Source organism: Triturus cristatus, chromosome 5_2 (assembly GCF_964204655.1).
Source record: "Triturus cristatus chromosome 5_2, aTriCri1.1, whole genome shotgun sequence".
NCBI lineage: Eukaryota > Metazoa > Chordata > Amphibia > Caudata > Salamandridae > Triturus > Triturus cristatus.
This window is the reverse complement of record NC_140588.1, coordinates 1,112,665,046-1,112,690,077: the sequence shown is the minus strand read 5'-3', so window position 1 is coordinate 1,112,690,077 and position 25,032 is coordinate 1,112,665,046. Positions and strand designations below refer to the sequence as shown.

The 25,032-nt window shown below is 48.9% G+C and overlaps 3 pseudogenes; all 3 read left to right on the top strand.

Annotated features, from left to right (window-relative positions):
- Nucleotides 1-17,060: 17,060 nt before the first annotated feature.
- Nucleotides 17,061-17,886, top strand: LOC146829819 (18S ribosomal RNA; annotated as a pseudogene; the record flags this gene model as incomplete).
- Nucleotides 17,887-18,883: 997 nt separating this feature from the next.
- Nucleotides 18,884-19,036, top strand: LOC146829818 (5.8S ribosomal RNA; annotated as a pseudogene).
- A 436-nt stretch (nucleotides 19,037-19,472) lies between these two features.
- Nucleotides 19,473-21,512, top strand: LOC146829817 (28S ribosomal RNA; annotated as a pseudogene).
- The last annotated feature ends 3,520 nt before the right edge of the window (nucleotides 21,513-25,032 follow it).

The following is a 25,032-nucleotide window of genomic DNA, read 5'->3' as shown; positions in this document are numbered from 1 at the left end:
CTGTAACTTTTTTTAATGATGGCCGATGTAAAAAATACATATACCATAATCTCCAGTAGACCCTTCTGGTTAAAAGTATATATAGGGTTTGTAGGTTTCCTATGTACCCAGGACCAACAACTCAGTTGCATTGTTCAATGGTTTTTCATTGTGTACCAAGTATCGACCAATTCATATGGTAAAATATGAAGAGGGAAATATGGCTATCAGGAAAGCTATGTATTTCTGAAATGGGCACAAGGTATGGAGTTAGCTGTATAGCTCTGAAGTTGCGGGTACCCACACTAACTTATGATTCAGAGAGTATTTTTCAAAATGCCTTCTTTCTTACACACTGGGTTACATTTGGAAGCCAGAAATGCAGCAAAATCCATTTGGTAATAGCAAATGTTCTAGCATTCTATGGTCCAAAGTGTTTGATGATAGAAGTGGTGGCTCCCTTGTTGGGGTAGACCTGGTGCCTGTTACTGGATATGGCCCAAAACACAACATGGATGCATCACATTTTTCCACTGAAAACTGACCCTTTCTTTGCACATCATTAGCTGTAGATTTTGTGCCCTAGCTCAGCAGGCATCAAAGTAATCTAGCAAACTTGCCCATTTTTTAAAACTAGGTACTTGTGGGAATGCAGGGTGGGGTGACTTGTGTGGCTCTCACCATGGTTTTCTTATCCCAGAATCCCTTGCAAAGCACAAACATTTTAAACATTTGCAATCATTGCCAAAACAACAGATTTTCCTAACATTCCTGTAATAGAAAGTTCTGGAATCTGCAGGGAGTGAAACTTTTTTCCCATGCAGCGTTCCCCCAAGTCTCCAGATACAAATGGTACCTCAATTGTGTGGGTAGGCCTTGTACCTATGACAGGAAATGGCCCAAAGTGCAACTTGGATAAATCAAATTTCCCACTCAAAATGTACCCCTTTTTTGCAAAGTGGGCCGCTGTGGATATTTGGATCTAGCTCAACTGGCAGCGAGGGAAACCTAGGAAACAATTTCTAAAACTAGACCCCTGGGGAAATCAAAGGTGGGCTGACTTGCATGGCTCTCACTAGGTAATTCTACCCAGAAGCCCAAGTAAACATCAATTTTTGGTAAAAATCACACATTTCCCCAATCCACCCCGAGGGGGACAGAAAGTCTGTCTGGCACTTGGAGGGCAGCCCCCACCATTATTCTTTAAATATATATATATATATGCCCTGGAGTCTAGTGGGCTTTCATTTCCCATTCAGGGGGGCATATTGGGGATAATAACCACATATGCCCTCCAGTGGGGCAGAAAGAATATCACTGTAGTTTTTGGTGGTGTGGGCATATGGCCATTCCCATCGTGGGCATTCCACACCCCATATTTATGTTAAAAATAGACCCCACTATCTAGTGGGACCTCTGCTACCCCCAGGGGGGCAGATCAGGGGTAAATACCTGAATTTGCTCCCCAAGAGGAGCCTAAAGACTGTTCTTATATGGAGTGGGAGAGCACAAGTCCTTTCCCAAGGGACCACCCCCCTAAAATCCATGGTGTCTAGTAGCTAGATCCCTAATGGGGATTGCTCTCCCATGGATATTCCCAAGCAGGGATCCACTGGGCAAAGATAATATTGGAAAGGGGAGATTATCCACTTTCCAACAATGCCTCTCCCACTCCAATCAATGATTGGATGGCAAAGATATGACCCTCGAGCACTGATGTAGTTAAAGTAAATTACACCCACTGGCAATTTTTTTTTTACTTTAGTGTAATGACGTTAGTGCGCCCTGCACGCTGATCTTCATTACACTAACTTAAAACAAAAGAGTCAGGCTGCCTGGGAATTCTTTAATTACCTCCCCAGTGTTGGCCAATGGCCGACAGATGCACTGGAGAGGTAGTGCACCCACACTACAGGGGTTAAGAATGAATTTATTTTTCTGGTGTCTGTTTTGCATGCTGTTATTAAATAAAAAATCTAAGTAAAATACTAATAAAAACTGAAAGTATTGAAGATGGAATACCTACTGATCCCAACCCCCGCAGTTCCATACAAGTTCATTTAAGGTTAATATCGTCAACTCCCAACCTTCGATCTGCTCGAAGTAACTGTCATATTATGTTAAGTCATATAATGTTAAGTTATCTTACGTTACATTACATTATGTCATGTCATGCAGATTTGTTCTATCTCCAGGGTTGACATTGTGGCACTGAGCAGGTGTGAGTCTAGCCACACGTAAGGTCTAGTGGGACTACTACTAAAAATCCAGATCTTCAGCTTTTTGTGGAATTCAAAAGTGAGGATAAGGCTCTTATGTGTAGTGGCAGGTCATTCCAGACCTTGTTTTCCACATGCATGGGATTTGTGCAAGTGGAAGTCTGAACAAATAGTGGTGTCTGGAAGGTTTGGAATGCAGATGTGCTGGGCATTGAAAGTGTGGGTGAGGAGTTTGAATTGTGCTCATTTGTGAATGTTGAGCCATAGAAGCTACTTCAACTGTGGTGTGTTGTGCATGTGCATGTGATAGTGAGAGTGGTTTTCACTTTGACAAAAAACTGCTTCTCCAAGCACAAAAAAAGAACCTAGCAAGAGGAACGTAGATTCACAATAAACTATTTGGAGGGATGAAATATTTCCTACACCTGACAATTTCAAACAGGTGGTCAGTGGTGTCCCCTCCTCTATGGTAGAGGAGCGTCACCCCATTACAATCAGCAGCGGAACTAAATGAAAAATAAAATGATAACTGGTTGTTATTATCACTTTATTTGTTCCTGCTGCAGCTTGGCAGGTGGGGTGGGTCTGCTCTGCTCTCGGGAGAAGTAGTGGCCCACTTGGGCCAGCCAAACAGTCATGCGCACTTTACATGTTCTCCATGCAGGCTGCATTTACAGCCCATGCCCCCATTCCCTTGCTGAGTGCTGAACCTCAGCGCTCAGATCAATCACAATTCTGCATTGCAGTGAATTTCAGCATTGTGATTGGTCAGGGAGCTTGGATGTGGTTCCTGTGGAAAAGAGAGTTCATGTGGAGCGGCAATGAGGTAAGATTACTTTTATTTTTTTTCTTTACTTTACCCCCTTCCCCTCCTTGCCTCTCGCCCTACGCCCTGCCACCTCTGAACCATGAAAGCTACCAGTGCTAACCTCAAACAACTAAGGAAGTCTCAAAATGCATATAACAAACATATCTTCTTCTCTAAAGCTGATCACTTTAGATCACAACTTAACATGGCCAAAAATAGACCAACATTTTTTTGGGAAATCATCAAAGAACAATGGAACCAACTCTCTATTCAACGCTTGACACTTAAAGACTCAATCCCAAGCAGTGAGGAATTCTCAGCCCATTTCAATCAAAAAACAAGAGAGATTGAATGAGGTCTGCAACTCTCCTTACCAAACATTCCGAATAAAGCTCTCCACTCCCTATTCTCTGGTTCACCATGGTTGAGCTATGCTATGATCGCTCTAGTCGCCTTTACTCCAAAAAATGATGCTTTGTGAAATACTTTCAGACTTCTGTATGATCTTGAGCTGCTTAACATGTTGACAACTTTAAAACCATCAAATCACCTCAACGATCCTCTGCCCCCAAACTCTTTAAAGAGCTTACCTCATCCATTTTTCAGCTGTGGTCAAAGATCGTACATGAATCCCTCATGCAAGGCCGCATTCTAGATTGCCCCAAGATTGGCAAGTCATCCCCATACCTAAGAAATCTAAGGCAAATGTATCTGATTCCAACAACTATAGACCTATTTCTACTATCACAACTCTATCCAAACTTCTCGAGAAATATGTTCATACCGAACTCTGTAATCACATTGATCATTTTCAACTCCTTGACCAATTCCAGTATGGCTTCTGATCAGGTCACAGTACAGCAACCGCCTTAACTCACCTTGTAGATGCTGCACTCAGACTTCAACACCAGAACAAACCATGCCTACTTATACTTTTGGATCCTTCCTCAGCATTTGATATGGTCAAACACAACAAACTAATTTACCTACTTGAAACAAGGATGGGGTTATCAGGTACAGTGTTAAATTGGTTTATCTCATTCCTTCAAGGTAGAACTCAAAGATTCAAAGTAAACAATTACCTTTCCAACAATACTCCCATCTCAATTGGAGTCCCACAAGAATCTGCTCTCTCTCCCACTCTCTTCAACTTTTTATCTGGAGCCCCTCATTAAAATTCTGAAACAATCTAACATTCATTACCATACGTATGCTGATGATACCCAACTGTATCTGAAAATTTCTTCTCCTGAAGACATTGCTACTCTCAACCTTGCTCTCTTTAACAGTCAACAATGGTTATTGCTCAATCACCATCTGCTAAATTCTCTCAAAACAGAATTCTTCTTGCTCGCCCCACACAATCATACGGCGGCCATTGAGGACTGGCTCACACAGCTTTCAGCCCTTGACTGCACCCCTCATGTAATTAACTCTACTAGATCACTAGGCCTACTTCTGGAAAAATGCCTAAATATGCATGATGGGTACAGAAAGAAACAAGTGAGGTGCAGAAAGAGGCAACAGAGGTGCAGAAAGACACACGCGAAGTGCAGAAACAAGTAAGAGAAGTGCATTAAGATGCAAGAGAATTGCTGAAAAAAGCAACAGTGGTGTGGATAGAAGCAAGAGAAGAGCAGAAAGAGGCAAGTGATGTGCAGAAAATGGCAAGAGAACAGCATAAAGAGACAAGAGGGATGTAAAAAAGGGAAAATTGGTGCATACAGAAGCAAGAGAGGTACAGAAAGAAGCAAGAGAAGTACAGAAAGAAGCAAGAGAGGTACAGAAAGAGGGAAGACGAGTGCAGAAAGAGACAACAGGGGTGCAGATAGAGACTGCAGAGGTACAGCAAGAAGCAAGAGGGGTGCAGGGAGAGCCAATATAAGTGCAGAAAGAAGTAGGAGAGGTGCAGAAAGAGGCAAGGGGTGTGCAGGAAGAAGAAAGAGTAGTACAGAAAGAAACTAAAGAGGGCCAGAAAGAGGCCAGTGGGGTGCAGAAAGAGGCAAGAGCAGGGCAGAAAGAACCAAGAGATGTGAGGAATGAGGCAAGAGAGGTGGAGCAAGAGAAAAGAGATGTGCAAAAAAAGGAAGAAGGGTGCAGAAAGAAGCAAGAGAACTGCATAATAATGCAAGTGAGGTACAGAAGGAGGCAAGAGAGCTACAGAAAGAGGCAAGAGAGTTTCAGAAACAGGTAAATGGTTGCAGAAAGAGAAAACAGGTGTGCAGACAGAGGTAAGAGAGGTGAAGGAAGAGGGGTACAGAAAGAGGCACGAAATGTACAGAAAAAAGCAAAAGAGGTGCAGAAAGAGGCAAGAGAACTACAGAAAGAAACAACAGAGGTGTAGGAAGAAGCAAGAGAAGTTCAGAAAGAGGCATGAGGGATGCAGAAATTTGCAACAGAGGTGCAAGAAGCACTCAGGCTACAGAGTGGTTGGAGTGCAGTTACCACGTTTTTTTTTTCAATCACCGACAGCAGTGAGTGAAGCAGGAAGGACATCAAACTCCTGCAGCTGAGCTCACAAATCTGGCTCCCTGATGGCTTTGGCTTTAGTTACTGGGGGTCCAACTAAATGACATCTAGCTGGGATTAGGGGCCACATTCAGCATCCAGCACCCAGCATCATCCATCTCCATGCCAACTTTGGCTCTAACCAAATGCCATCAAGCCGGGGGCATATCCGGCCGCATCCAGCGATATCAAGCCTTGGCCTCGGCCCTCCCTCTCTAGTGCTCAAGCTGGCCTAATTATCCACAAGATTCTCCTGATGACAGCCAAACGACCACAAAAGGACGACTAGAGGCAAGACAGGAGACGAGGCAGGAAATGGTACCACGAGTCGCCACCAGTCAGCTTCTCCCAAGCTGAAGGTGAGCATACTTGTGTGTGCAAAATGAACACAGTCCTTCATTAGGGAGGCTGCCAAGTGTATACTTCGTGACCCCATGGAGGCGGCCCAGCTAGATCCTGGCACAGCTTGCAGTTAGCCTGACAGCCCCGCTCATAGAGCCACTGCTCACAGTTTGCAATTCGCGGTATGCAGTTTTCCACTTTACAGCTGACAGCGTTCATCAATATCTGGCAGCTTCTGCCAGCTGCTGCCAGCTTCTGCTACTATTTGCTAGTATTTGCCAGCAACAGCCTTTTTCAACACAGGCAGCAGTTGCAAAATGCCAAAAAGCTTGTCTTTCCTCACTCTTCATCACCTCGTAGGACTACACTCCCACAGAGTACAAAAAGTACAACAAGTAAGCCTGCATTTGGCACAAAAAAAAAACTAAACCAATTCCAAAGCAACATACACAAATTCAACACAAACAAGTGGAAAGGATAATAGGAAGGACCATGAGGTGGGCAGTGTGAGAAAGACCTCAGTAAGATCAAGGCTGCATCTAAAAGCAACACAAAGGAAAAATGAGAGCGAAAGCAGGGACAACAGCCCCCTTGGCCCTGACCTGGATAGTCACCTAACAAAACATGAAAAGCTCAACAAAATGAGCTACATAGTGACAGTCAATAAGATCCCTTGTTCCCCCGACAGTGCTCCCCTCAAAGGCACAATTGATAGTGACAGAGCTCCCCTCAAAGACACAATTTACAGTGAAACACAAAGGCTGGAGGATAAAAACACATTAATACTAACAGCAAATGGAAATGTAGCTTTCTCAAAGCCCCCAAGAGCTAATAAATATTGGGGGGACACCCCAAAAGAGAAATCCATGCACCCTACAGCCCAAAATATACGCAAAATTGTCCTTCTTGAAAGACCCCGGAACAGCAATATTTTCCAAAAGTGGAACTATAAAAGGGTTGCAAACCCCACTCCTATCAGGGAGATTCGATCTAACTTTATGACCCACTAGAAAACTAACTGACCCTCTAATCCACTCAATGAAAAAACTCTGTGGCAATATCAGCGGTAATACCAGCGCAGATTTGTCTACTACTCAACAAAACCTAGAAGTAATTTGACCCAATAACGATGTGCCATCAAACAACACAGCTGCCAGTTCTACAAAATCTGCGGAGCGACCAAAGATAGATCGAACTGCATCTGGCTGCATCATCAACTTCAATAACTTTTCTTCAGATCCAAGTGAACCTGATCAAACGCCACCCTTTTCAAAAAGAGAAAGATTTCTACAATTCTATCTTATGCTAAAAATGACTTACTTGGTGCAACCTTGGCTACACATTTGTTTGGCAATAGGTGTAGTATGTCTGTTAACATGGAGTGGTACCATAACTGTCTTTTTTCTGATTCTGAACGGACATTATCTCCCAGAACGCTCGGCAGTGCAATCTGTGAACTTGGACCTGAAACCACATACGTCATCACATCGTGAACACAGAGACTTGTCCATGGTGAACATTACAGCAATTCCAATAACGGATGGTAAAGGTCAGGATAAAGATTCTTATAATTAGGGCTGGGTGGAATTGGCGTAACGCCTCTGGGCAGAATTATGGAAAAAATGTGTCGAATATGAGTGCATGTCCTGAGGATCCGTGTGCCTGGGACAGGGCTCCCTCGTGCCAGGGCAGGCTCCCCCATCTCCCCGGTCTGGCTTGGTTGAGAAGCAGGGACCAGCCCTGGGGTTTGGGTTTCGGTCAGGGCCTGGGGTGTGGGAGCCCCCATCCTGTGGCCTGCCAAGTATGCATCTGCCAGGGACAGGGGCCCCTGATGCAGAGCTTCAGAGCCCTGCAAGGGCAGGCAGGGGCCCTACCACCACGGCTTGGCTCGGGCGGGAAGATGGGCGTCCTTTCGGTCCCGGCCATCTGGTTGCACCTTTCCACTCGGCCATCTGGTCACACCAGAAGTGCCGATGGGGGCTCATTTGCCTCCCGCATCCCAGCCAGGGCTCCAGGAGGTCAGGCGCATCCGGGCCTAGGGTCCCGAGTCTCACGGAGCGCACGGGTTCCCAGATAGAGGGATAGCTTTCCTTCGGATTAATAGGGGCAGGGTATGCCGGAACACCTCTTCTGGGATGGTGGTTCTTTGCCGGTTACCAGATGGGCCATGTCTGGACAACCCCTCCCCTCCATCCGGGGGGCTGCCTCCTCCAGCCCACGGCATGGCAAAGTGCCCTGGAAGGGCTCCATGGGCCCCAGGCAGACCTCGCCCGGGCTTCCAGGCCCAAGAGCTCCGGTGGTCCTCCCCATGCCTGAGGCTCAGCCAGGGTCCCCGAGCCCACCGGGATGCGGAGCCCCCGAGCTTTGCATGGGCAGGTGGGAGCCCTACCGCGAAGGCTCAGGGAGGGCAGATGGGAGTCCTTTCGGTCCCGGCCATCTGGTCGCACGCAATGCTTTCCAATGGGGCTACCAGATGGCTAGCCTGCCCCAGAAGTCCGGATGGGGGCTCATTTGCCTCCCCGATCCCAGCCAGGGTTGCAGGAGGTCAGGCACGTCTGGGTCTAGGGTCCCCTGAGTCTCGCAGTGCACACGGTTTCCCAGAAAGAGAGGTATCTTTCCTCTGGATTAGTAGGGGCAGGGTACTCTGGAATATCTTGTAGCCGAATGATCCTCAGCCAGCAGCTGAACAGGCCAGGAATCAGATGCCATCCCAGCCCGGGGTCCATCCCCGGGCCTGCCGTGTGGCAGGTGCCATGGATAGGGTCCTGTGGGCACAGAGAGCCTCCCCCTGCTTGGCTGGGTTTAGGGGCTCTCAGGGAAGGTAGCCTCCCCACCGCAGGCTTTGTCCTCAGTCCTGCTGCTTAGTAGGGTGCCCGGAGCGGGGTTCTGTGGGCCCGGGGAGGCATCCCCTGCATCTCTGGGCCTGGTATCCCGGCTGGGTCCAGGGGCCTCGCCGGGCTCCGGGTCAGGTGCTCCGGCCCTGGGCCCCATCCCCCGGGCTGCCACTCTGCCAAAGGCCTGGGACAGGGTTTTGTTCTGCCTGTGGAGCATCCCCTTGCTTGGCTGGGTTCAAAAGCTCTGTCCGGGGTGGGAGTCTCCCCACCCCGGGCTCTGTCCTTGGTCCTTCTGCATGGCAGGGTGCCCGGATGGAGTCCGGCAGGCCCGGGGAGGCTTGCTCTGCTCCTCTGGGCCTGGGCGCCCTGGCTGGGTCCAGCGGCCCCACCAGGCCCTGGGTCAAGTGCTCCGGCCCTGAGCCCCGTCCCCCAGCGTGCCTCTCTGCCAAAGGCCCGGGATAGGGTTCCGTTATGCCCAGGGAGCCTCCCCGTGCTTGGCTGGGTTCAGGAGCTCTGGCCGGGGACCCTGAGGGCCCCTCAGAGGGCGGCCTACCCACCGCGAGCACTGTCCTTGGTCCTTCTGTTGAAAGAGACCTCAACTAGGCCTACCAGTGCAAGGGGTTCGCCCTTCTCTGCACAGAGTCCTCAGACTATTGGGAAGAAGTTGGCACAGAAACTGGAATAGAAAATACAATGTTTAATAAAACCTCATGTTATGTTAGCCAAATTTATAGAGCGCACAGATGCTCCAGCCAAGGGGCGTCCCGGCGCTACGACAGACAGGTATCAGGCCAACATAGCAAACGAGATATCATTAGAAATTCTGGGGGAAAAGAAAGGTTTTGACAGCTTTCCTGAAAACCAAAAGATCATCGATCCTGTGGGCAGGGAGGGAGTTCCAGAGCCTGGCTGCTAGTACTCTAAAAGAGCGGCCGCCGGCCCTAACCCTCTTAAAACGTGGGACTATGACAAAATGAAGTACAGAAGATCTTAAAGTAGGCGAGGGGATGTAAGGCTGAATAAGATGCTCCAGAATAAGAGGAGTGGAGTACTTCAGAATTTTGAATAACAAGCAAAGACACTTGAACTTAATCCTCTGTGGAACAGGGAGCCAATGAAGTTTGCCGATAGTTTTTTGTGCCGAACAAAATCTCGGTAAGCCAACCAGAGCTCTGGCGGCAGCGTTTTGAACGCGTTGGAGTCTAGAAAGTTTGGCCAAATTTGCTCCTAACAAAAGAGAGCTCGCATAATCCAACCATGATAGAATCGTAGCTTGTACAATAAGCTGTCTGGTTGGAGCGTCAAAATATTTGAAGGTGGGTCTAAGCTTTCGAAGTATCCCAAAAGCACGTGGCAGCAACTTTCTTTGTATGGGAAACAAAGGTAAGTTTAGAGTCCAACCAGATCCCCAGGTTTTTAACCTCCGTGACAGGGAGGGGAGTAGGGCCAAGCTCAGATCGCCACCAGTGATCACCCCAAAGATGGTTCTGCTTGCCGACAATGAGCACCTCAGTGTTCTTAGCGTTCAATTGTAAACAGTTGTCTGTCATCCATCGCGCCACCGAGCTAATTCCCTCGCGGAACTTAGCAGCATCCAGGTCGGAGGCCCCACTTAATGCAACCGCTAGCTGGGTGTCGTCCGCGTAGGACACCATAGTCAGGTTCCACCGTTTGACGACAGCAGCCAGCGGTTGAACATATAGATTGAAAAGTGTGGGGCTAAGAGCCGGCCCCTGCGGGACACCCTGGGCGATAGGATAACGTTTAGATTGAAAGGGAGGTGTAACAACCCTAAATGTGCGATCAGATAGAAATGATCGAAACCATTCCAGTGCCGTGTTACCGACACCAGCCTCACCCAGACGTTGTAGTAAAATAGCATGGGAGACGGTGTCGAATGCGGCACTGAGGTCAAGAAGCACCAGTGCCGCCGTTTGACCAGAGTCGACCAAAGTTCGTAGATGGTCGACCATAAAGAGCAGCGCCGTCTCCGTGCTATGGCCAGCTCGGAAGCCGTTCTGAGTAGGGTCCAGAATATCAGCATGGTGGAGGTGGGCAGATAAGATAGCATTAACGTGAGCCTCAGTCAATTTAGCTGCCCACGGAAGAAGCGATATGGGGCGATAGTTTTCCAGTTTAGAAGGATCCAGAGCTGGTTTTTTCAAGATGGGCATCACCTGAGCCTGCTTCCAGCTTGCAGGGACGGAGCCGGATGTTAAAGATAAATTAACAAGATCACGGAGAGGAGGGAAGCAGAGTAACGCAGATTCTCTAAACTGAGCAGTTCGAAGAGGGTCCCTAGGTGAACCATGAGGTGGAACTACATTCAAACAGCACCCTTCGGTATTGAGTGAAGTAGCGCACAGAGTAGAAGAACCATGGGTCTTTTATACCCACACAGGGGCTCAAAAAAGAGGGCGGTACAAGCACACATAGGAGAATTACATACATAGATGGTCATACAGAAATGCACAGTCAACAGTAAAGGAGGAGCTAGCAGTTGCTGACTCTGGTAGAAACAACCTGACAGCTACAGGCTAAAAACAGATGTATGGACAGTTAGATACTTCTGCGCATGCACAGAGTAGCAGAGTCTAAGTATAACCAGTCCTTTAAACAGAACACAAGGGTAAACAACAGTGAAGAAGGAAACAGCTCTTGGTGAGCACATGGCAGACAAAATGGCTGCCAGAAATACAAATGGATTCCACAAAATTGACAAGATAGCCTCTAAATACCAGATGGATTCCGCTAATGCTAATCCAATCGCAGCCAATTTACGACAGACGACCCTTTTAGCATTAGCTGAAGACATCTGTTCCTCTGGGGTAATCTAAATATGCATCCCGTACATCTATTAGCATTATTTCGGCCACTTCTTTATTCAGCATTTGTTGGGCCTTTGTCTCTGCAATATTTCTTTTGACAGGTATACAGACAGAAATGCAAATGGAACAAAGCATTGGACAACAGTGGATACATACACAGCATGTAAAAAGTATTGAAATAATTATACACAAGATAGTTAGTAGCTTCCAGCCCCAAGCAGAAACGAGAGTCCAAAACCATCCAGCTAGAGTCCAAGTACCAGTCTCTGGATGAATTTCTGCAGCAATCTTATGCAGCTTTGATATTGCGTCATATACTGAAGGTGAGTGATCCGGTATGAATACACAACAGCTGCTGCCCATGATGCGACATGCACCACCTAGATCAGCCAGAACCACATCTAGAACCATTCGGTTCAGGAGAGCTACAATCCTTGAGGTTTGCAGCTCCTCCGTAATGTTCCCGAGTGCCATAGCTGTCTGATTGGTAACAGCTTCCACAACTCTAGTCAATCGTCTTATTTTCCTACTGTTTAATGCAGCACCCAGAAAAAAGAACAAACCTAAATTAAAATCAACATATTGTTGTAGAGTGGTATCAGTTTGGTCTACTTCGTCAACACTTATTGTCCTTTATATCTATTTCTAGAGATATCGTCAAATAATTTAAGGTCCCGGTGGTAGGATGCAGGTGCCAGAAACACAGGGGGCAATAGAAAGGAAACATAGCACACGCCTGACCACCCAGCAGGTAGTTGATCATATCCGTGGCTACCACAGATAAAATAAGTATTGTGTGAGGCTATGAAAGTGCTATCATTTATACCTTTAATAGGCAGAATTACAGTACATTCACTTTTCCCCACTGGAATTCTTCCAATACTGCTTACACATAAATCTGCTTTAGCTCTAGTAACAGAAATCACAAATTGTGTATTACTGGTGAAATTTCTCATATTTGTGAAGATATATGGCGTTGAAACATTGTCCGGTTGATACTCTTCCCGTTCCCGTTTGGTCCCTTTGGCTTGAGGATAACCATCTTTATCTTGGCAGCATACTTTATTGAGGCGAAAAAGAAGCCCGCCTACTGTACGTCTTCCAGATGCAAACAGAAGCGCATACCAAGCTTGACAAGAACCATTATGAGAAAAGGGAAGAGGAATAAAAGGTGCTCCTCCTTTCTTTTGATGTGCGTGCAGGTATGATCCCACACACCCAACAGTTGGTAGTATTCGTGGCATTGTGAGTATGATGCAACATCTGGATAGAGGTATTAGTTAAGTAGGATTGTCGATGCTTCCGCTCATGATAGAGAAGCGTAAAGTAGTGGTGTTCAACTGGTACTGGAGTAGTAGCGATCAAAAGTTCTCGAGCAGGAGCCACTTTCTCAACGAACCAGGTTATTACTGCAACAGCCACCATAGCAACAACAAACCCTATAGCACAAATGATCTTTCTCTTAGAAACAGTTGAGCTCATTGTGGACATGATCAGCTTATTGTTGAAAAGAATTGTTGGAGCTCTTATCCCTGGGCAGCCGTTGATTTCTTCACCGAGGGTCAAGACGGGTGTCGCTACACTATACAGAACTGATCCCCCCCCGAACAGTTCTCCACATATCAGGTGGTAATATCAATCCGAAAAATAAATCAATATCAGGCAAAGTCATAGTGCAAGAACTAATAGCACCTTCAACTTCCTCATAAAAAGCGTCTGGATTTTTCCGTGGATCAGGCAATGCAGTTTTAAGTGCCATAACATCCGTCCTATTCCAAGGAGTGTAAACCCAATTATAAATAAAATAACCCTTAGCATCGATAGAAGCCTTATCATCACTTGTATACTGTCCTTTAGGAGGAACATACAAAGGTGCAGCCTCCCGCATAGGTTTCGCGTGAACTATCATAGTCTTATCTGTTCCGGAGGTAGAAGCTTGTGCCATGCCGGTCTGAGATGTCTGTGCAGCTACGTCTGCAGCCTTTTTCTCCTCTCGCAAACGGACTGCATCAACACGCAGTTTAACCAAACGCCTGATTGTATCAGCCACCTGGGAGAAAACAAAAAGACCATCACACATTTGCTTATAATTATCTGCTATATCGGCAGGCTCTAACTCCTCAGAATATTTCCTAAACAGCTCAAGGACCTCTGCAGCGAACACCTCAGTAAAATACAGCTGCTCCCTTTCATACCACCCTCTCATACTATCTAGAAGTTCAGAGGCGAGGGCAGTACTATGAACTGCTTTACGAGCAGCAGATCGGAGCTGGGACGAACGCGCTGCAGTCAACATAGAACGAGTTTCTCGTGCCTTATATTTCTCCGAACTAGAGTCCTCATCTGACTCATGAGGGGCAGAAGGAACAGTATATGGAGGTGGAGGACGATCTAATAATAAGGAATCATATTGTGGTTTATTAAGTATAGGATAAAGGGGCCGCCGAACAGCGTATTGGCCAGTTACCTGTAAATTGAGCTCCCTATCTTCTCTCTCTTTTAACTCTTTTATTTCTTTGTTCTTCAGCTCTCACATAAATGTTCTTTCGCTGTTCTTTTTCAATCAAGGCTTGCTCACGCTTCATTCGTTCACACACTTCTTTCTCCCACATTCGTACACAATCAAACATATCTTGCCTAGTCTTTCGCTTAAACATACATTGTTCCACATACTCAATCTTTCGTAAATCAAATGACCCATACATAGGCCAACGCAACTCAGGATCCTTACGCGTGTATTTATTCCATAATGCGCTGTACATTATGGAAGAAAGACCATACTTAATATACATATCCCTATTAGGCGTCCCCTCCGGGGGGGGCCGGTTGTGCTTCATCCAAAATCAACTTGGTACCACTACAAAAGCAACACATCCTACGAAGTGTGCTAAAAACAGACATGCCTAAAATAGTGCAGAATATGCAGTATTATAATCAAAGTAAAACTTAAGGTACCTTTAGTACGATGTGCCGTTCAAATCAATTCAGATAGAGAAAATTCTCCTCATTACCTGACGATATAGATTGCAACCTATATATAAATATATAAATATATCATAACAAACCAAGTTGGCCAACACAAAATGCGCATTTCCAGAAGCCACAGTAAGTGTTACTAAACTACCTTACCAATCCCAGGCATCAAAACCAACAGCAAGCGCCGCCAAAGGACACTTACCAATCACTTGGTATCCAGTTTCCAACTGCCAAGTTCTAAAATAGACCAAATGGTCACTGCACGGCGAATCAACAGAAAGAGATCTCAGTCGAGGACTGGCACCACCTGGATGGTCAGATCAGAAAGAAAGGAAAAACGCCGTGGTTGCCCAGACTTGGGTCTCATCGGGCAGCGATCGCGTCCAGAGCGAGATTCCAATCCTTAGTCGCGACCAATCCTTTGGGCATCCGAGTCACCGATGAGCCCCACGTTGGGCGCCAATTTGTTGAAAGAGACCTCAGCTAGGCCTACCAGTGCAAGGGGTTCGCCCTTCTCTGCACAGAGTCCTCAGACTATTGGGAAGAAGTTGGCACAGAAACTGGAATAGAAAATACAAAGTTTAATAAAACCTCATGAGGTGGAACTACATTCAAACAGCACCCTTCGGTATTGAGTGAAGTAGCACACAGAGTAGAAGAACCATGGGTCTTTTATACCCACACAGGGGCTCAAAAAAGAGGGCGGTACAAGCACACATAGGAGAATTACATACATAGATGGTCATACAGAAATGCACAGTCAACAGTAAAGGAGGAGCTAGCAGTTGCTGACTCTGGTAGAAACAACCTGACAGCTACAGGCTAAAAACAGATGTATGGACAGTTAGATTCTTCTGCGCATGCACAGAGTAGCAGAGTCTAAGTATAACCAGTCCTTTAAACAGAACACAAGGGTAAACAACAGTGAAGAAGGAAACAGCTCTTGGTGAGCACATGGCAGACAAAATGGCTGCCAGAAATACAAATGGATTCCACAAAATTGACAAGATAGCCTCTAAATACCAGATGGATTCCGCTAATGCTAATCCAATCGCAGCCAATTTACGACACTTCTGCATGGCAGAGCGCCCAGGATGGTGTCCAGCTAGCCTGGAGAGGCTGCCCCTGTGCCTCTGGGCCTGGATGCCCTGGCTGATTTTAGGGGGCCCATTAAGGCCCAGGTTGGGTGCTCCGGCCCTGGGCCCAATTCTGCTGCTCCACCACGGGTTCAGGACATGGCTCCGTCGGTCATGTGCAGGCCTCCCCTGCTTGTCAAGGTGTCCGCAGGCCTCTGGACCCCCATGCCCTGGCACCTGCTTACTCTTTCGATGGGGCACAGAACGACCAGAAGGCTTCCCTTTCGAGGCCAGCCATCTGGTCACACCTTTCCCCTCAGCCATCTGGTCGCACTTATCCCCTCGGCCATCTGGTCGCACGTAATGCTTTCCAATAGGGCGACCAAATGGCCGGGGCTTGACTGGAAGTCCCAATGAGGGCTCATTTGCCTCCCCAATCCCAGCGAGGGCTCCAGGAGGTCGGGTACATTCGCCTTGAGGCCCCTCTGTCACCTCATATGTACAGATTACAAGAAAGGGGGGTCATTTTCCTCCGGATTACTAGGAAGAGGGTCAGTCAGACCTCCGTGAGGTCAGGCAATTCTGAAACAGGGGAATGCAAAACCCAGGCCTACCCACCGGGTCCCCCAGGGGCACGGGTACGCACCTGCCTCTCAGCCCCTTCCCGATGGTCCTTTTTCTCTGAGTTTGCTCATTCAGAACTTTTTGCGTTCCAGCCATTCCAAAAAAGGGGAATCCAGAACACGGGTCTGCCTACCGGGGCCCCCAGGGGCCCAGGTCTGCACCTGCCTCTCAGCCCCTTCCTGATGGGCCTTTCCTTTGAGCCTGCTTGCCCCAGGAGCAGGCAGGGATGTGAAGCTGCCAACCCCCCCACGCAGGGCGGCCTGCCAGGGGATGCCCTGGCCATACTCTGATCGATTGGGCACTCTCAGTCTGTTTAGGGATAGACTGCTTGGCCAGCCTTAGCTGTTGTTTTAAGCAAGGAGCTTCCACCCGGCATGGACTGTCTGACTCGAGGGCATACTGCCTGGAGGGAGGCCTTTCACCCTACCCATCAGAGCGAAGACAGAGTGGCCCGGCAGCTCATGCCCCCAGTGGTCCGACCCAAGCGGAAGGTATCGGGTGGTGCCAGGACCTCAGATGCTGCTGCCCAGCAGGTCCGTAGGCCATGGCGTCACCCCTCTCCACCCAGCACATTTCCACAGCAGCTCAGAACAACGGTTCTGAGGGGTGCCGCCGTCGCCAGGCTCCAGCACCCCTGCGTCTCGCTCAGGCTGCGCCTCAGCCTGCCTCTCCCTTCCAGGGGAGATGGCTGGGCCCACCGGTGCCCATGCGACCACACTTCTCCACACCCCTCCAATGAGCCCTCCAGCCCAGCCGTGTAGGCTCCTTCCCCTAGCAGGCTCCCGAGAGGGAGGGGAGCGCGAAGTTTGTCCGGTCGGGGAGATGGGCACGCGGCCCCCTAATCCCACCCCATCAGCAGGTGCAGCTACCTGGTTGATCATGCCAGTAGCATATGCGTGTCTCAAAGATTAAGCCATGCACTTGTAAGTACACACGGCCGGTACAGTGAAACCGCAAATGGCTCATTAAATCAGTTATGGTTCCTTTGATCGCTCCATCTGTTATTTGGATAACTGTGGTAATTCTAGAGCTAATACATGCCGACAAGCACTGACCTCCCGGGATGCGTGCATTTATCAGACCAAGACCAATCTGGGCCCGCTTTGGTGACTCTAGATAACCTTGAGGCGATCGCACGTCCCAGTGAAGGCGACGATACATTCAGATGTCTGTCCTATCAGCTTTCGATGGTACTTTCTGTGCCTACCATGGTGCCCATGGGTAACGGGGAATCAGGGTTTGATTCCAGAGAGGGAGCCTGAGAAACGGCTACCACGTCCAAGGAAGGCAGCAGGCGCGCAAATTTCCCGCTTCTGACTCGGGGAGGTAGTGACAAAAAATAACAATATAGGAGTCTTTCGAGACCCTGTAATTGGAATGAGTATACTTTAAATCATTTAACGAGGATCCATTAGAGGGCAAGTCTAGGGATTGGGGAATGAAATTATTTTCCATGAATGAGGAATTCCCAGTAAGTGCGGGTCATAAGCTTGCGTTGATTAAGTCCCTGCCCTTTGTACACACCACCTGTCGCTACTACCAATTGGATGGTTTAGTGAGGTCCTCGTATTGGCCCTGCCAGGGTCAGCAACGGCCCTGGCAGAGCACCGAGAAGACGATCAAACTTGACTATCTAGATGAAGTAAAAGTCGTAACAAGGTTTCCGTAGGTGAACCTGCGGAAGGATCATTAACGGCAGAGCAGCTCGAGTGACCGACGGTGCCAGCCCGAAGCCCTTGGCTACCTCCTGCAAGCACACACCTTAGGCACAGGGCCCAGCCCTGCCCTGGCACGCCCCAGCTGTCAGAGCAGTCCGTGGCCGCATGGGGTGCTTGGGTGAGATCCGGGCCTTTGGCCGGCTTCTTCCCCCTGGGGAGGACCCAACTGACATGCAAGGGACCGGGGACAGGGGGCAGCCCCTGTCCCTCTCTGGGAGGGTCACAGCAGTAGGCCCTACCAAGATAGAACCCAAGCTCCCCCGGCATGACCCGCCAGTGGGGGGAAACCGAATGGCAGTGCATCTTCAGGCTGGTAAACACCCCCCTTCGAAAGGCCTTGCTGCCGTCGGGGCTCTCTGGTGCCCATGTCCCAGGTCCACCGGGAACCGGGCGACCGAGGAGTGGCCCTTCTTGTGAGACAGGGTGGGCCTGAAATAGAAGGGCCAAGGGCCTGGGAGGGGACCCTGGCTCCTCTCAGTGGGAGGCATGCGGGATGGAGAGGTACCTGTCTTCTGGCTCCTCCGACCCGGGCAAAGGTGTGGTGAGCTGAAAAAAGCCAGCCTGCTGGCATGGCTCGGGCCCACCGGTGATGGGCAGCTGACGGCCATGTGGAGCGACCCTGCCTCGTTGCCAGGTACCCAGCCTGAACTGGTCCCGTGCGGCCGGGCTAAGGGGTTTGAAGGCTCGTGTGGTCCCTCCTTGTTACTCTGGGAGGGACCGGTGGCTGCAGGGCTGCCTACTCCTGTCACTCTGGGAGCCCCCTCCCTCGCCTGTGGGTGGGTCAGGGGGACTCCCGGGCGAAGCGCCTGCTAATGTTATTTTTCTCCCAGCAGTGTAGTCTGACTCCAGAGGGGAAGCTTTGAACGGGGCACCCGGGCCGCCTGCTGCACGGGTGGCGGACATACGGCGTCGCCTTTCTCCCGCCTCTCCTGCTCCTGCAGGTGGGTGAACGTTTTCAAAAAGTTGCCTGCGACTCTTGGCGGTGAATCACTCGGCTAGTGCGTCAATGAAGAATGCAGCTAGTGTGAGAATTAGTGTGAATTGCAGGACACATTGATCATCGACACCTCAAAAGCATCTTGCGGCCCTTGCTTCCTCCTGGGGCTATGACTGTCTGGGGTTCGCTCGATCGTCAATCACCCCAGGGATTCCCCAGGACGTGACTGGGGCTGTTGCAGGGTTATCTCTACTTCCCTTCGTCCCCCCACAAGGTCAAACCCCCCGATCGCCCATGGCAGTGTCCCTCGCCGGTCCTGCCGTGGAGGTATGCCACCGGCGTGCCTAGCCCCGAGAAGGGGCCTGTCCTGGGGTTCCTGGCTGCATGCCACGCGTGGCTGTCTGTGGTATCCAACCGGCTGCCCTTGCGCACGCGTCTCGGGCACCCAACTCCATTGCCAGCTTCCCAGCGAGGGTGAAACCCCTCCAGATCCAATCCAGGGAAAGAGGGTGTACGCTGCTGGGATGCCAGACCCCTGCTCAGGCAGGGAGTTGGCCTTCCCAGGGTCCTCCTTAACGCTTTGGCGTTTTCTTCCGACTACGACCTCAGATCAGACATGGCGACCTGCTGAATTTAAGCATATTTCTAAGCTGAGGAAAAGAAACTAACCAGGATTCCCCCAGTAATGGCGAGTGAAGAGGGAAGAGCCCAGTGGCGAATCCCCGCCCGGCGGCGGGCGTGGGAAATGTGGTGTACAGAAGACCGACTCCCAGCTTTGCTCAGGGAGCCCAAGTCCTCGAGGCTCACCCCTCGGATAGTGTTAGACCGGTAGCGGCCGACGGTGCGCTAGGATCGGATCTTCTCGGAGTCGGGTTGCTTGGGAATGAAGCCCAAAGCAGTTGGTAAACTCCATCTAAGGCTAAATACGGTTGCGAGACTGATAGCTAACAAGTACCATAAGGAAAAGTTGAAAAGAACTTTGAAGAGAGAGTTCAAGAGGGTGTGAAACCATCGAGAGGTGAATGGGTGGGGTTCGAGCAGTCTGCCGGGAGGATTAAATATAGCGGGAAGGTCAGTGACCTGGGAGTTCTGGATCCCCTGCGTGAGACAAGCACACGGGTCCTACCCGGCCAAAGCAGGGCGCATTTCCTCTGCAGCGGTGCACCACGACTGGCTCCGGGTCGGCTGGGAAGGCTTTGGGGTGGCAGGTGGCCCTCCACTCCAGCAGAGGGTGTTACGGCCCCACTGGTAGCAGCTTTGTCGTGTCCACAGGGCTGAGGAAGATTCAACCGCCTCGCGCCATTACCCGGGCACTCATTCCTTGCCGCCCGTTGGGGCGCGATAGGGTGTTTGAAGGGGGCACAGTCAACTGGGGCAAACTGTTCTCAGTGCGCCCCGACTGAGTCACGCCTCTGGGCGGGGAGGCCCACGCCAGATGCCAGGGGTCTGCAGCGATGTCGGTTACCCACCCGACCCATTTTGAAACACGGACCAAGGAGTCTAACTCATGCACAAGTGCAGAGCGAAACCCTGTGGTGCAATGGAGGTGAGGGCCGGCGCGTGCCAGCTGAGGTGGGATCCCGCCACGCTTCCAGCGGCGGGCACACCGCTGGCCCATCTCCCCCTGTGTCGGGGAGGTGGAGCATGAGCGTGCATGATGGGACCTGAAAGATGGTAACCTATGCCTGGGCAGGGCGAAGCTAGAGGAAACTCTGGTGGTGGAGATCTGTAGTGGTCCTGACGTGCAAATCGGTCATCCGACCTGGGTATAGGGGTGAAAGACTAATCGAACCATATAGTAGCTGGTTCCCTCTAAAGTTTCCCTCAGGATAGCTGATGCTCGGAGCCCCCAGTTTTATCTGGTAAAGCGACTGATTAGAGGTCTTGGGTCCGAAACGATCTCAGCCTATTCTCAAACTTTAAATAGGTAAGAAGCTCAGCTCGCTGGCGTGGAGCTGGGCATGGAATGCGAGTGCCTAGTGGGCCACTTTTGGTAAGCAGAACTGGCACTGCGGGATGAACCAAACCCCGGGTTAAGGCACCCGATGCTCATCAGCCCCCAGAAAAGGTGTTGGTTGATATAGACAGCAGGACTGTGGCCATGGAAGTCGGAATCCGCTATGGATCGTGTAACAACTCACCTGCCGAATCAACTAGCCCTGAAAAATGGATGGCGCTGGACCGTCAGGCCCATAGCCAGCCATCGCTGGTGCGAGGGCCCGGGTGGAGCCGCCGCAGGTGCAGATCTTGGTGGTAGTAGCTAATATTCAAACAAGAACTTTGAAGGCCGAAGTGCAGAAGGGTTCCATGTGAACAGCAGTTGAACATGGGTCAGTCGGTCCTAAGAGATGGGCGAACGCCGTTCGGAAGGAACAGGAGATGGCCTCCGTTGCCCTCTGCCGATCGAAAGAGAGTCGGGATCAGATCCAGTGCGGTAACGCAAATGATCCCGGTGAAGCTGGCGGGAGCCCCAGGGAGATTTTTCTTTTCTTTGTGAAGGGCAGGGCACCCTGGAATGGATTCACCCTGAGAGAGGGGCCCAAGCCTTCGAAAGAAGTGTGGTTCCAGCGGCGTCTGGTGAGCTCTCGCTGGTCCTTGAAAATCTGAGGGAGATGGTGTGACCCATATCCGCAGCAGGTCTCCAAGGTGAACAGCCTCTGGCATGTTGGAACAATGTAGGTAAAGGAAGTCGGCAAGTCAGATCCGTAACTTCGGGATAAGGATTGACTCTAAGGGCTGGGTGGGTCGGGCTAGGGTGTGAAGTGGGGCTGGGCGCGTGCTGTGGCTGGACAAGGGGCCTCCCTCTGGGGCGGCAGCAACTCTGGATGCAAGCCAGGCCCTTCCTGTAGATCGCCCCAGCTGCAGTGGTCGCCTCTCTCCATGCCCCCTCCCCAGGGGCACAGGGCCGGCATTCTGCCTCGGCCAGCCCCTAGCAGCTGACTTAGAACTGTTACGGACCAGGGGAATCTGACTGTTTAATTAAAACAAAGCATCGCAAAGGCCCTAGGCGGGTGTTGACGCGATGTGATTTCTGCCCACTGCTCTGAATGTCAAAGTTAAGAAATTCAATGAAGCGCGGTTAAACGGCGAGAGTAACTATGACTCTCTTAACCTATTCTCAGTTGTAGTGGCCCTTACCTCCCAGTGTTCCTGCCGGTAACTGCCTCTATAGTGCTAAACTCTGCGTAGAGAAGTCTCTTGAGACAGGCCAAACAAGGTTCTATCATGGCAGCAAGCATGATAGTGAGAAGTGGCGAAGCAAACAAACACAATTCCAGATGGGGTAGTTCCTGGAGATTAAAAACCCTGTTAAGATGACGTAAGAAGGTGCTGTCTTTTCCAAAAATCATTAACCTCCTCACCGAATTTGAGAAACCAGCACCCGCTTCAAACAATGCAACAAGCAACAACGATTCAGATCACAATATAGGCCTTAGTTCACCCTCTGAAGCAGAAGAAGACACAGCAGTAGACCTCAGTGAAACCATCAAGTTTGTGGCCTCCTCAGCCTAGAATGACATTGGTACAACCAACTTTGAAAATCTACCTGATGTGTACGAGGTCAGCAAAGAATTGATAACAAAGAAAAGTGACTACACAAAAAAAGTCACATATTGGAAATACCCAAACGAAAAGTATAAATGTGACTTGTGAGGTGACATATTGGGAACTTTTAAAGAATTAAGAAAACATGTCTCAAAATGAATTGTTCAAAATGTGACAAAGAAGCCGAATATCACAATATTGCATGCCAAAATGTAAAGGAAGACCTCAAAAAGGAGAGTTGCCACTCCCGTGCAGCTTCTGTGATCTCAGATTTGAAACAAAGATTGGAGTTTCACAACATGCTCGGCACGCGCATCCAAGAGCGCAAAATGAGGATAGACTAGCAGCTCCGGCAAGCAGCAAACCATCAAAAGTACGGTCACAGCAAGAAATACTGCTATTAGCAGAATTGGAAAAAATGTATGAAAACAAGAAAAATAATAATACGTTATTTGTTCCACATATTGACAATAAAAACAGAAAACAAATTACAGAAACAAGAAGAGATAGAAGAGATTAGAGTAAAAAATCGTCAAAAGATGTACTGCAAGCATGAACAGTTTCTGAAAATGACTCCTGTGATGAACCAGAGGTTACAGTGGAAGTAACAACAGAAAAGCGCAGGGACGTTATCAATCGCAAACGTGCTAAAAAAATCAAGAACTTTGATGAGCCGGAGGATAGAAGTCGAGAAGTACACCCAAAACATAGAGCAATGCGATGATGCTATGGATCTGATGGATGAGATAGTGACATATCTCAGAAAACAACACTGATATCAGTCCTGTACCAACAAATCATACCGAACCAACGAGTGAACCCAATAATGAGCCTATGAAACCTGCTCAAGACCAGCAACAGACTGCGTCAGTACAAAACAAGATATCAAAGAAAGATAAGAAAAATGGAAGGCTCAATCAGTCACACAAGAAACATTATGCAGAAGCAAAGAGCAACTACAAAGAATACCAGGAAATGTTTAAAAAAGACAAAAAGAAAATTGCCAGGATTATCACTGATGGGGCAGAAGATGCCACCTGCCAAATCAGTGCTGATGAAATTTTCCAAAGCATAATTGAAAAAGAAAACAAGAAAAACCCTAAATTCATGCCGATTAATCGGATACCGGATGAATGGGAAATTAGAAATTTATGTAAAGAAATGACACTGCTCGAAATAACTAAAGACTTCGATGAGTCTGATTTAAAGAAAGCAGTGGGGCCTGATAAGATTGGTCTGAATGACTTGAATAAAGTGCACTGCAGGCAACCAAGACTGCTGCACAGAATTCTATCGTCTTGGTTATCGATGAGAAGGATACCAGAAAGTATCAAAAAGTACTGGTCAATATTGATACCCAAGAATGTACCGATGAGTGAACTTAAAAAAATCAGTAATTGGCGTCCAATTACCATCGGTACTGCATTCATGAAGTTATTCACAAAAATATTAACTAAAAGACTCTCATTTTTGGTTGAATTGAATACGAGACAAAAAGGATTCATGAAGGTGAGAGGTTGTCTCGAGAGTCACTCATTAGCAGTAGTGTTCATAGATATCTCAAAAGCCTTCGACTCTTTCAGCCGTGGTCACATTATACAGAGTCTAGCAAGGCACAGAGTTCCATCATACATCAGAGACATAATAGAAGACTTGTACACTGACTCAACAACATTTTTCAAGGGAAAGAACAACGGAGCAACTCCTGAAATAACAATGGAATCTGGGGTTAAACAAGGTTACTCTTTATCCCCACTGCTGTTTAACATTGCCACGGATCCTCTGATCTGTGATCTTCAGAAAAACGGCAAGGGATTCACATTCGGATCAGATGGTCTTATTGAGCAAATGTCCGCTCTCGCCTTTGCTGATGACATCTGAAACCACGCTACCCTCAGAGCAAGCCACAATCCCATTTATCATTCCTACTATTCCCCCACACACATAACAGCCAGCCACCCCCACAACACACCCATCTACACTCACGACCCACCCACCCACACGCACTACAATGCCTCCACCACTATGCATACCTGCACCTGCTCACACACCCAACCGGACCACAGCGCAGCCATCAACATGCATAACACAGCAACCAACCACACTCATAACCGCACCAGACCCAAGACTAGATGAAATTATGACCGCACGTCACCAAATTAAAACAGAGCTCCATTCTTTTAAGGAGATGATGTTGAGACATTCATGGTGTTCTATTCCCTCAAAACCCTCTAAATCGAGCGAGCGCCCGTACCACCTAACATCCACCTCTAAACTTACTCCACCCAGTTGGAAAACAGTTCCCTCCCACAATACATTAACCCGCCCAATGCGTAGCATCAATCCACTCTCGGAGAGCGATCATCTCACTCTTCTACACTCTTATGAACCCTCTCCCACGAACTCCTTTACGTCCTCTCAGATGACCATCCCTACAATCCCCCTCAACCCTTTCAGATCCGTTACCCACAACAATAGAGGAGTCAGCGATAACAACCTAAGAAGAGTCCCTCTCACTCAGGACCCCTCCTCTTCCCTCATCTCACCCTGTCTTAAAGGCACACTCCTAAACTGTAGATCTGCCTCTAGACACGCAGCTGATATAGCTGACCTCACCATTTCACAGGAGTTAGACCT